The sequence below is a fragment of the Manacus vitellinus genome, unplaced genomic scaffold, assembly GCF_001715985.3.
Source record: "Manacus vitellinus isolate BGI_N305 unplaced genomic scaffold, ASM171598v3 scaffold_7_pilon, whole genome shotgun sequence".
Classification (NCBI taxonomy): Eukaryota; Metazoa; Chordata; class Aves; order Passeriformes; family Pipridae; genus Manacus; species Manacus vitellinus.
In genome coordinates, this window is record NW_021940813.1 from 5,780,363 (window position 1) to 5,794,353 (window position 13,991).

Consider the following 13,991-nt stretch of genomic DNA (forward strand, 5'->3'; position numbering starts at 1 on the left):
AGGATTGTTTATCTGTTGGTGGCCAGTTTATAAACTGATCAGGCAACTACCTACAGGGATGACTGAGGTACAGTAGAAATGGAAATGCCAAACCGTGATGAGCTGCTTTGGATGTAGACTCTGCAAATCTGTTATGTTCTCAGGATGCTTAAACATACCCATATGATGTTATGCACCTGAGAACATGGCCAGAACACAGTCATTCTATACTAGAGGTAGATTTCTAGGATCTCTACAGGGAAATGTGCAACTACAACTATTTTAGTTTGGTTCAATACCCTTCTGAAGTTCATATCCTGGCTGCCCATGCTTATTGTTATATGATTTGCACTGTGGAGTGGTTTCGGAGTGTTTAGATGACAATTATTTGGGCAAAATTAAAAAAAAGTTACTCTGGGAGGGCCCCAGGTGAGTGCAAATAGGAAATCAGCCCATAGGATCAAACTGGAGCTAGTCTAAAGGCGTGTATGATTCTCATTTGCATTTGACCTTCCACTCCAGCTGTTTCATTCTACAGATCTACTCCCTTCATCCTTTCACCAGTTTGTGCACAAAACGGAAAACAAGAATAAGGCTACAGACTACTCCCCCCTCATTCTCCTCTTTAAAAGTAAGAAATCGCTGAGGAAGAACAAATATTTGGTTTATAGTTAGCTACTGACATGGAGACCAAAGAAAAATAGACAATAATTCTGGATTGAACTTTTTTCCAGAGACCAAAAAAGCTAATAGTGCTAAAAGCAAATATTTCAATGGATGCCTCCTTACAGAGATATGCAGTGTCAACAGAATGTAATTACATGCAACTGTTGCTTTTTTTGTCCATGGAGCAGTATAAATCACAGTAATTTGTGTTTGATTTTTAAAGAACATACTGTAGATTTGGGCATGAATCAAGGAGAATGCCTCGGCTGAACTCTTTAGCTCTCATTCATTTGTTTGCATTGATTTTTCCATGATTGTTAGTGTTTTTCTATTGTATAGAAAAAAATATATGGGAGACATCTGGTAGCTGCTAATTAACTGAAACTCTCTAATTTATAGTAACTATTGGGACATCTACTACTAAGCTTATAAATGAGCAACTCCAATTTTAAAAGTCAGGATAATTTATCACAAAATTTGCTAATCTATTTGCTACCTTAGTTTTAATTATTTATGGCTATTCATAGTATATTGGCAAAATGCAGAGAACTGTTGTAACTGCAAATGCATCAGTTTATGTTTCTGAAAACCCAGTTCTGCACTTTGGAGAAGCTGGGAGACGAATTATGGTCTTGACCAGAAAACCCAGAACTATCTCTAGGTTCAACACTTTTTACATATATTTTTTAATTAATTTAAAATTATTTGTTTTGTATAAAATTATTTATTAAAAATATGTATTTATTTCTAATTTTTTTTTTAGTTTTCATGAGTGATTGGTATGAAGAGGTGACAGTGTATAAAGGCATCAGCTGATGCTAAATTATTTGAATTATTAAACATTTATAATAAACAAGCACATCAATTTCCTAACTGTTCTCTAATTTAGAATCTTCATGAGTGTGTGTGCAGTGAGTGTGTAAAAATACATTTATTCACTTATTTTTTTTGGTCACATATGATAACATCTCACTTCATTCTTTAGCAAGGAATGTAGAATGTTAAAATTCATAGCTCTTGATGAAAGAACTTTTTCTATTCAAATCAAATCAAAGGTAATATTCTTTTTCTCATCCCATTGCTTGGGAAAACACTGAATAATAGACATTATCACATTCAAAAAAATTGATGTGTCCATGACTAATAAAGAAATAGAAATGCTGTACATTTTCTAACATTGAGTAATTGTAGACAGGGTTCTTAACAGAGGTGCTGCTGAACTGCCCTGACTTCCACTTGCTTAAGGCAGCAGAAGTAAAAATCTGCACCCAAAACTTTGCTTCCAACACCAAAGTAAGAACGTGGAGAAGGAATGGGAGCTTTGCTTTTGAAGTGGCTGCGAGTAGGTCTCAGTAATACAATATCTTCCATGTAGGGGAGGGGAATAGAAGGAGAAAAAAAAAAAAAAAGAATATTTCTGGAAAAACCTTCTACCTGTCTTTTTCCAATACCATAGCTTGCCCAGCTTCACGTAGCCTTACTGCGTTGGTGGCATCAACTCACTGTCCCCTGGAAAACAGAGTCTGACTAGAGAATATCTTCACGAATGTCTGTGGGATTTCTGGATGTGCCACCACCTGGCTGGAGCCATGCAGTGCATGTAGCCTGCCCTGGACACCTGGGCAGAGTAGCCCTCACAGGTCCTGTGTGTGTAACCAGCAGAGGAGTTGTCCAGATGCAGGGGTAGACCATGTGACACTCCCTTTACAAGAAAGACTAGACCTAAACAGAGATAACTATACCTTCCTACTTATGGAAATTAAGGCCACAGACTTGAATGATTTATTTTCTGAAAAGAAACATCAGAACTGCAGTAAAAAGAATGTTCTGTACATGATGATTCTGAGAATAGAAAGCAAAAATTTTATCTGTGTGTATGATGTTTTCTGATTTTAAGGGAACATTTTTGATACAGAATTTTAGTTTAGAAACATTGCTTCTGGGAGCCCAAGTGTACATTGAAAAATGAGCTATTGACTTAAATAAGAAATTAACATGATTTTATTTTGTGTAGGATCTGTAGACCAGGTGAAATGTTTATTTCCCCAAAGCTAGTAAGCTTTAATGTCTGCTAATGTTTTAATTTTTGTTAAGGTCTGGTGTGTCAAGTTGTTGTGCCTGGTAATTCAATATATTGGTTTCACAAATGTTAATATATTCGTAATCATGTTTTCTTGTGCCTAGTTCTACCAGTCAGTGTACCAGACTGTTCCCAGACTAATACTATCTCAAATAGCATGGTACAAATAGTGTAAAAAAAAGAAACCTACATCAAGCATTTTGCATTGATTTTTACAAAAACTGTCAAAACACTCCACAATGTTATTCATGTCAGCATTTCTCTGAGGCATTCAATGTTTACATATTAAAAAATCCTTCTTCTTTGTGATACTGGAGACGTCTGCCCAATCAGTGCTTTCAATTTTGTCTCCATTTAAAATTGTTTTAGACGAACTTAGGCTCTTATGTTCTGATTCTGCTCTCTCACTTCACCTATTGTTACTTCAGTGTGATTCTGTCTACTGCTGTGAATGGGTTTAGCAAAGGCTGGTCCTGCTTGAATAACCTAATCTACTTTTGTGGCAAGATGATCTGCTTAGTGGATGAGGGAAAGGCTGTGGGTTTTGTTTCCCTGGAGTTTAGCAAAGTCTTGGCACAATTTTCCACAGCATTCTACTGGAGACACTGGCTCATCAGGGCCTGCATGGGTGTGCTCTTTGCTGGGTAAGAAACTGCCTGGATGTCCAAGCCCAGAGTGTGGTGGGGAATGGAGTTACATCCAGCTGGGAGCTGATCACCAGTGGTGTTCCCCAGGGTTCAGGACTGGGGGCAGTTCTGTTTCAAGAGGAGTAACTGAGGGAGCTGGGGTTTTTTAGCCTGCAGAAAAGGAGGCTCGGGGGAGACCTTATTGGACTCTGCAACTACCTGAAAGGAGGTTGTAGTGAAGTGGGGATCGGTCTCTTCTCACAGGTAACAAGTGACAGGATGGGAGGAAATGGCCTCAAGTTGCAGCAGGGAAGGTTTAGATTGGATACTGAGAAAAATCTCTTCATGGACAGGGTTATCAAGCATTGGAACAGGCTGCCCTGTGAAGTGGTTGAGTCACCATTCCTGGAGGTATTTAAAAGATGTGAAGATGTGGCACTTGGGGACATGGTTTAGTTGTGGACTTGGCAGTGCTAGATTAACAAATGCACTTGATGATCTTAATACTCTTTTACAACTTAAGTGTTTCTATGATTCTATCACATGAAAAATATAACAATATCAAGAGTTGGGCCCTTGAAGCCAAAATTACATAAATAAGTGCAGATATTCTTTATTTAATTACTGATTCATCTGTTCTGGTCCAGCTCCTAGTTCAGCATGTAGAAATATTTTGTGTCAGAGTCTATTTTCACCTTGCAAAGGTTATGATTTATTTTTAGAATTCCAGATTATTTGTGATACTTTTTTAAAGACATCTCCTAAAGTTTACAGAGCACCTACCTGTTCTCTGTTAATTCCCCACAGTTCTCAATGCCCACAGCCATAGGGCTTCAGTAATGATGCTCTGTCACAGATTTCTATATTCCAAAGCACCAAACGATAAAAACCCAAGAGATTTTATACATTATTAACATTAGTGCTTCCAGCATATATGAGTGTTTCAAATGTCCTTGATGGTTAGTGACTGCTATTGAGTACTTTGCTAAACCATAACACAATGAAACATTTAGTCACAGCGTCACATTCTTTGTGAAACAGCCATTGACGTGGTAAGGTGTTGATGACATTTCTCAAAAAATAAGAGGAAGATATACCACTTGATGGCAAGGTGACACACTGGCTGTGTGCTCTCTCTGGAGGATCATAAAGCTGTATCTGCACTTCAGAGATGGACTTTGCCCCAGGGCTGGAAAGGTGAGAACATCAGGATCAGCACACCTTGGTGCAACTGTGCAATATTTCCCTTGAAACTATGCAAAGATTTATCTTACTGTCACATCCCCCAAACCTCTGAAGCAGCAAGTTCAAATTCCCTATGGTGCTACTTGCAATTTTCAGTGCTGTTTTCCTATTGCAGGCAATTTGTTCCCTTCCTTCACTACATTTTCTCTCAATTTTACTATATGCAAAGATATAAAAGTAGGATATTCTAAACAAATAGAAAAATATTGTAGGTGAGAAGGTTTCTGCGAGGATGGAACTTCTTTTAGATTGAGAAAAAAAAATCCTGTAAAGATTGATTAGGTCATCTTTAAATTCACTTTACAGACCCCTATGTCCTATTTTGACAACTCTGGTTAAAAAGTAGGATTTAGGTGATGATTTCATTTACCTAAATGTCATCAGCTGATGAAATTCCTGGTTCACAGGAAACTGATCTATAATGATTAAAAACTTGCTGGGTACCTTTGCTGATATATTTTAGATGTGTTATTCATGAAATAGCAAAAGTACTGAATTACTGGAAACTCAGGTGCTAATTAATCCAATAAAGTAAAAATAATTATCTTTTTGGCATCTCACCAAATATTCACCAAGATAAATTTATAGTTCTTTACACTGGATCATGTGTATCACTCACAGAAGACATTTAAACCCATGCCTATTAGGAGAAAGTCCAAGGTGGATTACACTGTTTTTGATGACAACTGTTGTTTTTGCATGTTATGGAGGCAAAGGAAGTTCCCCATGTGAGAGTAGCTTTCTGCCTCAGGAAAACATCATGGATACTGACCAGAATGCAAGGAAAAACAAGCACTAATAAAAATTAGAAGTCAGTCAAAAAAGTAGGGGATTTTAAAACACTGCAATTTTTAAGACTGCTACATTATTTCCATGTTTGTTATTTTTTCATCTTTGATGTTCATTTATTTCACGTCATTTCATGTCTTTGGGGTTGTTTCGAGTCTTCAGGGTTTCCACCACAAGGGTTAGAAATCTGCCCTTCTTTGTCTTTGTTAATGAAATATGAGCTTCTCAAGTGAGATCACAATCATAACACCTGAAGCTTTAAGAAAAATACTAAAAATTATAAATTCTAATAATTTGAACAGAAAAATTGCAGAAGTAACACATGCTTGAGTAGTATACAACTGTATATGTAAATATACATGTATACACATGCACATGCAGACACACACACACATATATGTATTTATCAGTATACACAAATGGATAAATATATATATGTGTAAGCATATACACACAAAATTCTGGATAAATATATCTGAGTGGTATAACACAGGAACTATTCATAGCAAGCAGCAAGGATGTCTAGAAAAGAGCATCTGTCATATGTCAAACACACACTCCAGTTTAGAGATAGTAATTATTGACAAATGTCCAATATCTTCCCTCTCCTCTCAGATTTAGATATTTATGTGTTTCTACTAATTGTGTAGTTTTCAACATAAAAAAAGGAACAAACCTGTGACAAGGATATGTGACCTTTTATGAGCACATATGTAACCAGCAATATAAACAGATTTTAGCATCCACCATGAAGCTTCACCTGTTATTTGCTTATCCTGTCTGTAATATAAGGCACCTGTTTGTTAAAATTTGGATCCAGGCATAATTCAGGGCACTCAGGTGAAATTATGCTAGCTTTGATGAATCCCCAGTGGAAGGCTATAATGCCAAGAGAGAGTTTTCCAGAATTTTGAGGTGTTTTATGAGAACAGTATTAGTTAAAAATCGCCAAGCACAAATAAAGGTCCAATAAACAATAACAGTGCTTTTCTCATGACTGCTTCTGAAATACTGGTCAGGACTCAGCAGTATGCTAACTAGAAAGATATTGATCAATTAGAGAGAATTTAGCAAGCAACAACAAATTAATTACTAGGGGACGGTGAGGATTTAGGAGATGGATTAATGGTACTCAATTAGGTCTGTGATGACTAAGGAAAGCAAGAAATTGTGTTCAGATAAACCTCTCACATTTGCTCAGGTTCAGTGTCTGATATGGTGCTATGTGGTTCTTATAACAAAGGATGTGCATCAGGTCAAAAAGATGTTACATTTGCTAATGTGAGAAGGATGGTATATCATTTGCAGGAGGAGCAGGGGAACATGCTTTCATTTGCAGCTGAACAGCACATAAGCAGCTGCAGCTCTGTTCTCCTGTCTCCCTCATGCTCTGGGACTCCATGTGTCATCTGCTCAGATTCATATATGGTTCTGATGCTGCATCACAAATGGCCCTCCAGTAAGGCCTCAGCCATCAGCCATATGGGAGTGTGAAGAGGGGGCAGTAGGATGAGTATTATGGTGAGTGTGCAAGATTTGATGGGTGAGAAATGTGTGAAGGTTGCTAACTACATGAAAGGAGAAGTATTTAATGCTTTGTGGGAAGATATAGCTAAAAATAAAATTAAGACATTAAAATTTAGTCCATATCACTAAGAATAAAAAAAAAAATTAAAATTTAGTCTATCAAAGAAATAAATCACAAGAACAAAACACAAAAGTGTATTCTGCTGAGGAATTGCCTCCTGAGTTAATCTGGAGGATGATTCACCACTGGTATTTTTAACATTATTCTGTATGAAACACTAGAAAATGTGCTTTTGGGACTAAGCCTTCCTTAGCAGAGAAATGGGCTTCATGATCAATGAATCTCTGCTGTCTGCAATTTTCTGAGAGTATTCTAAACAATGTTCATATTTCTGCCCTAGAAAGTGCTGCTGCTGAGCGAGAAGAATCTAAGTACTGCTCCCATGAAAACAGTGAAGCACAATGAAAAAGAGCTTGTGAGTAATAATTAGAGCTATTAGCTAATAGACTAATAATATTTTTGTCATTATGTGGGGTGGGGAGGAGGAAGAAGGCAAGCCTCATGCCAGAAGCTCTGAGTCACAATTAAATCTTATGCTGCAATCTTACAGTATTTCCCTTTTATGGTGCCTGCCAGTTGTGTCCCCAGTAAGAACATGTGGACACTTCCACTTCTTCCCTCTTGCATTGGTATCTCCTCTTCTGTGCACATGGAGAGAGCAGACACAACACCTCCATATTTCATATGTCAGCTATTAACACTGTATGGTTTTATGTTCTACCTTATCCCAGAGAAGTCACAGAACTTCCTTCTCATGGGTAGAAAGGGCTTGTCTAAGGGTGTAATTTATGTTTCGTGACACATCTCTCACTGGGGAAAAGCCTTCAGCTCTATGAACTCCTTCATGGGCCTCACTCACATCTCCTGATGTTGGTTCTTCAGGAAGAGAGAAATCCCTGGTGTGGGCTCTTCACTTTAGTCCTTTCCTCTCTGCACTCAGACACAGCCCAGGAAGAGTCTGTCATTGTCAGAATTCCTTGCTTAGTTGCTGTTCAAGTGTGATGCAGGCAATTTTTTTTTCTCTTCTCAATCTTTGTATGTTTTCAGGTGTTTGACCTTCCCCTACACAAGACCAAACCGATTTTCAGCCGTGGTACGTACATACGGACGTGTATCTTTTTTTTAAAAGAGTAACATGACACGTTACAGACACGCAGTTGTAGGGATGGCAGTCATGGGACTGAGGAGTCAATAAGTTGTGACCAATTCTTATGATCAGAAGATGACCAGGGAATGATGTGTTTCTAGTTTGAGGTAACAGCTCAAGTTGGCACTGAAAGTAGAGCTGCATCACTGACGTGGGATTCCCGGTGCTATTACTTGTCCAAGTATCCATTCTTTTGCATGTTTTTCAGCTTTCTCAATGGTCTAGTTTCTAAAACACAGTGACAGAACAAAATAAAGAGGGAGGACTTGTTTTGTAGTTATGAATATTTTAAGTTCTATAATGTTTATCTTGCTTATTAAACTCTTGAAGTGTTTATCAAGCCCTCGTTAAACCCTTGTGCACAGCAGTGATTACCTGCTGAAGCAGGCAACATTGATGTTTTGTGGATCAATTGGTGCGGCATTAGAGAGCTCTCGATAGCCTCCAGGATGAATCTAGCTGTCAATAACAAAAAAAAAAAAACCAAAAACAAAAAAAGAAACCAAACCAAAACCCAAAAAAACCCAACACCTCACTAAGTTTGAATAAAAATCTTTCTGTCAACTTGAATGATAGGTGATGCATAGATAATCATAACTCTGCCAGCAAATCTGTCAGCTCCGTTTTATCTAGAAAGTACTACCTTGTGCTCATAAAGGTTAAACTGCCTCCGTGCTCTCTTAAAACATCTCTGCTTTCTACAACTGTGCTATAAGTTAAATCCGAATGCTGGTATGGTTTAACAGTTTAATAGATAATCATAGAATCGTAGAACCAACTGGATTGGAAAAGACCTCCAAGATCCTCAAGTCCAACCCTTGATCCAACGCTGCCGTGGTTACCAGACCATGGCACTGATGTCACATCCAGTCTCAGCTTAAACACCTCCAGGGATGGTGAATCCACCACCTCCCTGGGCAGCCCATTCCAATGTCTGATTACTCTCTCTGTAAAAAATTTTTTCCTTGGTTTGCCTGGGAATAATATATATTTTATATATATATATATATATATAATATATATAAAAAGATATAAATTTCTTTTTCCTTCTGGAACTTGGAAACTGAAACACCTTAAAATAGACTAAAATATTTATATTTGACCTTCTAGGTTTTCTCTAGTGTTTCTGTGCTGGTTTTCACTCTAGTACAGCAAAAGTTGCCTCAAAACTTCATCAGAAAAATTCAGTGGGTTCATATATAAATTTGAGGTTAAGGCCCAGGAGATAAAGATGGAGACTGCGGCAAGAGTTGCTCAGTTTCATGTAATTTTACTATTATACCAAAGAAAGTCAGTCTCCAAATTGAATTTAACTTCTTATCTATAAAAATAATGCTCTACCTGCCAAGAAATTCAACAGTGTGATAATGTCTCAACAATATGGGTTGGCACATAATTTATTTTCCAGCAGTAAAAATTCTAGTGTCATTAAGTGGGAAAGCAAAAGGAGAGACGTTTTAAATGTAATTGTTTTAGTATTATTTTTCCCATGTAACCAATACATAAAATTTTGTTTATTTGACTGGTGACATTTCTTTTGGTACGCAAGGGTCTTTAATTTAATAAGGGAATATTATTAAGCCCACAAATTCAATGTAGACAGTAGAATTGAGTTTATTACATGAAACTGAGCAGCAAATAACTTTTAATGTGTTTCCTGTACCTTTCATCAGTAATACTAGCATATGGTGTTTTCTTATCAGAACTGAATTATGAAGTCTTTTTTCCAGCCAAAATATAGGAGTTAAAACCATGAATAAGTAGAACTCAGGAAAACTAATCATAGTAAAAAGGTTCTTCTAACCTAGACAAAGTATAGTAAGATGCTCTACCCACAAACCTCCCGAAGATTAAAAAAAAGTACAGTTTGAGAAGACTTTATTTTGAAATTAATATTTTTGTTCCTCTTGTAACTAATGCAGACATTAATGCGGTATATAGGGCATTGCTCTTCATCAACTCTCAGTGTTATCATCTGGCATATAAGAAGAATGACTTTATAGAACAACTTTGTTAAAATCAGAAAGCAACCTAAATCGTTTGCATGTAGAGTGTGCTATGCAATTTTAATCCTAATTTTGATTGATTGTATCAATGACCCATTGACTCTAGCCTAGTGTGCTTGAGAGTTTTGCAGTCATGGAGTAGCATTGCAAAGGGTTCAATAAAAGTGGGAGAATAAAGGCAACTACTGAAAGTAGATGGTTTGAGCTACAGTAAAATTGGAAGAGTCTAATATCCCATCAATACTTCTTTTAGCCTTTTTTTCCTAATTGCCTTTTGTCCTCTTACATAAATATGGTCCTTGCATTCATTTCTGAAGCACCTAAAATTGTCTGATCTTTCAAAATGGACTGGAACACTGTGCTTTTTCTCTCTTGTTTTTCCTAACACGGTTACAGTCATTGTTAGGTCTCCCCAGTCAAGTTTCTATTATATTCAACAACTGGACTTGGATTTATTTTCCCTACAAGGCAGTCTGCTGTGCTAATGGCCAAGCAATCAGGTCACCTTTTGAAACTACAATTACAGTGCTTGATTGGCAGATATGTATATTAAAAATAATGTTCTCCTTATGGTTTTTGTTTTCTGCTGTACTCTAGTATCTGTCTTCTCTCTCTAGTTTATTAACTGTGGGAGCGTATGTATATGAAAGTAATAGTGTCTCTGCTCCCTTGCCCTACTTGTAATATTCCTCTCTAAGCTCTTTTTTGCAGAGCCAGTTATATACTGAACTTTAAATGCTGCCTTTCCAGCTCTTTTCAGTTGTACAAAGCTGCCCTGTTACCCTTCCAGCTCAGTTGGGAGCCTTCCTGCCTGTGAGCCAGGGCTCTGTCACTTCAGTTTCCATCCTCAGCCTCACGCCCTCGCCCACCACTGACATGACAGAGGAACAGTAGGCTGGATATTGCCTCTTCTGGCTCTCCTGTATTGCTGTACAGATACATCATGAACAGCACCCTGCCTCAGGCTGGGTGACCACGAAATTTTCTCTGCATTGCAACATGCAGTTTGCTGAATAAGAAAGACCAGACTTCAGAAATAGCTCTGCAGGTGGTTTCTTGGAGGGGGATATTTGTATATTCTGGCCAGGTCTTAGGCCTGAGACCTTCTAAACTATACAGAAGTGCCTGACATAGTGCTGTGATAGACTCTGATACAAATGAAGGCAGAGGGTAACCTATAGGGGAACATTGGGACCATAGAGATTATGGTTCTATTATTCTTCTTGGCTTCATATATTTGAAAGTAGAGTAAGGCATAGTCCAGGTCAGCTTGTTCTGTTGTTGGTTACAGTCAACTCCCAGTCACTCCAGTGTAACACTCTCAGTATTATGGGAATCCCATTAGGGATCATTCTTACACATGAAATTAGTCCTAAATATGAAATACAGTCATGAATTTATTGACGTAGACTAGCACCTCATTAAAATAAGTGGGAGAAGAAAAGTTTAGGAGATTAAATGCTTCCCCTTTTTTACAATGGGTTCCCAAACAAGTAACTAGCCAAAATTCCTTCTTAGTTACAGAAGGGATTTTTTTTTAATGTTTTGATAGCTGCTGTTTCCTCCACCAGGTCAGGGTTCTTCCATATCTATTCCGTATTCTGGATTTCACTTTAGTTTTGTTGGATCTTCTGTGTGTCTTTTTTGGTTGGTTGCTGGTTGTTGCTATACCTTAATCCTGATATCCTGGGATAACTTTAGTGCATGTCACTACACACCCTGGGTAGTTGCCATTTAGTTGTTTACTACATGGCAATCAACTGAAGAACAAATCATGTTTAGTTTGGAAGAAAAGGTTAAGAAGGCACTTAAAAATTTTTGACAGAGTTTTTTTTTAAATTTTGCATTCTTTAAATGCTTTTAATGTCAGCATCTGAAATATGTAATTAGTGTGCTTTTTTTTTTTTTGTGAGATTTTCATTGCATTGACATAGAGCTGAGCCCCAGAACCCTTTACCCTGTGTCTGGTTTGAAAAAATATGATTCAAAATAAAACTCTCAATTCTACATGCTCATTAAAATTGTTCTCATCCTAATAATCCAGATAAAGTACAGAGAAATTATTGCTTAGTGCTTTCCCCTACACTTGCAAAGAAGATCTAAAGAAGGGTCTTTGTCATGTGAATGAAAAGATCCTCTCCCAATTTTCTTTAAAGGCTTTAATTTTCTCGTTATCAGAATAGTTTACCCCATATCTTCTTTCCATTACCAAGGCTTCAGGATACAGACCAGCAGCAATTTAAAAGCATCCTTTCACTTCTGTACCTACTAACAGAGACACAGGCAAACTTCTGCTGCACAGATTCTTCTTCTCTTACTACTTTTTATTCTGACTCATCCACTTCACCTTGAAAATTACAGTTCTCTTCTTTCAGCTGGAGAATGCAATATTTTCCTATTTTTAGCCTTCTTAGAATCAGTATATTTTGCAGAAATCAGGATATTTTTTATTAAATATGAGTAGCATTTAAGCCAGAAAAATATTTATAAAAAAAACCCTGCTTTTTCAATTCTTTTTCTAACGCAAAAAAAGTAAAATATGACATAATAATGAGTAAAAGCAGCAGCAAAGTTACATATTTGACCCTCTTATTCCTCCAATGCAGGCAGTTCCCTTCTGCATGGGACTTTCAGATTTCAGTTTTATGTAATGGAAACATCTCAGTGCACCACAGGGTTAGTCCCTGCAAACAAAATTTGACATTTATAAATGTCTTGAAACCAAAAGGGAATAGCAAACAAGTCTTTTGTATGATTCAGGCTTCAATGCAAACAACGTCTTATCTATTGAGAAGAGAAAGGGTTTATTAGACCTTTTCTAAGGGTGCTGGGTCTGGCTGGGATGGAGTTAACTTTCTTCATTGCAACTCATGAGATGCTGTGCTTTGGATTTGAGGCCAGAGCAGTGCTGATAACACACTAAAGCTTTGGCTGTTGCCAAACTGTGCTTTAACAGCATCAAGGCTCTGTCTCTGTCTCCCACTCTGCCCTTCTCTCCCTGTTCACATTCAGTCACAGAATCACAGAATATGCTGAGTTGGAAGGGACCCACAGGGATCATCCAGTCCAATTCCTGGCCCTGCACAGAACAATCCCCAAGAGCCACACCATGTGCCTGAGAGTGTTATCCAAATACTTTTTGAACTCTGTCAGACTTCGCACTGTGACCACTTCCCTGGGGAGCCTCTTCCAGTGCCCAGCCACCCTCTGGGTGAAGGCCCTTTTTCTAATATCAAACCTAAACCTCTCCTGACACAAATTCCAGACATTCCCTCGGGTCCTGTCACTGGTCACCATGGAGCAGAGATCTGTGCCTGCCCCTCCTCTTCCCCTCATGAGTAGTCTGGGGGTAAACAAGGGGTTAGGAAGGGACATAGCTGCAACACTTTACCCAAATCGACAAAGGGATAATCCATACCATGTGATGTCATGCTCAACAGTAAAAGTTCAGTGAAAAGGATGAGGTAAAGGGGACACACGGGGTTATGGTGTTCTTCTTCCCAAGCACCAGTTAGGTGTATTAGAACCCTGCTATGCAGGAAGTGGATAAAAATCATGCCAATGGGAAACACTGAATTAATTCCTCTTCTCGCTTTGCTTGTGCATGAGCTTTTGCTTTCCTTGTTAAACTGTCATCATCTTGATCCACAAGTCTTTTCAACTTCCGTCTGTTTTTTTCCCATCACGTGAGAGAAGGGAGTGAGTGAGCAGGTGGGTGAACATTGGTTAGCCAAGGCTACCCCATCACAGCAAGTATTACTGACAGATTCAGCTTCAGAAAATTTCTGAATGTATATGTTCAAGAAATAACTCTCTATTCTGATTTTTTGTGGGTTTTTTTCTTCCCCCCCATGTATGGAAGTTC